Consider the following 1,621-nt stretch of genomic DNA (forward strand, 5'->3'; position numbering starts at 1 on the left):
AATTAACTACTAACAAAAAATAATAAATTCTGATGGTTCCTAGTATTTTCAAACAATAATAATCATCATTGCCATGACTTACGAAAAGTCAGAAGTTGGAACCCCAAAAATAAATGAGAAGTTCGTAATTTAGTTTTAAATTCAATAATTTAGTCACGTTCAATTAAGTCACGGCTTACTTCTTGCAATGGGGAATGCATTTAAAAAGTGTTTATATCTATTTTGGAATATGGCAATTGATACAAGATTTCGAAGAATCACATAACTTTATCATTTAACACGCCTCAAAGAAGGGTCAATGTTATGTGAATAATTGAATCAGCTATGTAACTATTAATTTTTTAGTTCACAGAACATATGTTAGTTCACTCAAAAACTCTTCTCACACGTTTCGTTTCAAGGATTGTTTGATCGGATATTATGAGAAATATTGGATAAAAATAACTAGTTTTGACAATTATACGATACACATACGTATATTTTGAATTTGTTATCGTGTTTAATGGTCAAAACTAGTTTTTAAGGTAAAATTTTTGTTGTATTAATACTATCACAAGCGAACAAAATTGAACAAGAATTTAATGCAACTAACTAGTACTGCTGATGAGATTTCTTATTTATTAAGAGTTTAACTAAAGAGATAACTTTTTTAACTAATATTACAAATATTTAAAAAAATTAATACTCAATTTAGTCTCTTAATGTACATATGGGTTTTATTAATTTAGTCTTTTAAATTAGTTTAGGGACAATTTCTGACACACAGACGTTAACGTAGTATTAACATGGACAGTCAGATACTATACTAAAACTTGTAAAACGATTTCATTTTGGTTTTTGCGCTCAAATATTTTAAAACAGCGTTGTATTACTTGCTTCAGGAGGAAATTTTAATAAACACAACTTACGGTGCTGTTTTGAACTACTTGAGTGCCAAAATCAAAACAGAATCCAGCGTGATATTTGACTGTTCATATTAGGAGTGGTAATGAGTAGGGTGGCTAATCCTACTCGATCTTAACTCACGAATACCCAATCCTACCCACGAATTACAAAAAAATGCAAATTATTATATAACTTCATGATAATTTAAAATAAAATTGACTTTTCTATAAAAAAAAGTGTTAAATTATCAATTAGTGATATTTTTTTAGTGGCTAAGGATCTTTTACATTTAGTGAGAAGTTTTTTGTTTAACATCCACTTGAAATATATTTTTATATAAATATATAACGTATACATATATAGGGTACATATTGGTCGGGTAGGGTTGAGGCTCAACTCGTAACCTACCTGACCCATATGAGAATCCTATCTGCACCTTATCATACCTGCTGCAGACCGGGTTAGCAATCCTATCCGACTGAGTGGAGTCGGATTGGGTACCTACGGGTAGAGTATATGTTGCTACCCCTAGCCCATATCAGTGTTCCATTATATATGTGGATCGAAAATTATTCTAAAAAATAACATGAGACACATTCGTAAAATTTGAGGACTAAATAGAAGCAGTTGAAACTTTATAAATTAAATTGAATCTCACGTAAAAATTAACGGACGAAATAAAATCATTTTTAAAATTATCTTTTTTATCTTAAATTCTAAATCCTAAATATTAAAT

The sequence above is a fragment of the Arachis ipaensis genome, chromosome B05, assembly GCF_000816755.2.
Source record: "Arachis ipaensis cultivar K30076 chromosome B05, Araip1.1, whole genome shotgun sequence".
In the NCBI taxonomy this organism is placed as follows: Eukaryota; Viridiplantae; Streptophyta; class Magnoliopsida; order Fabales; family Fabaceae; genus Arachis; species Arachis ipaensis.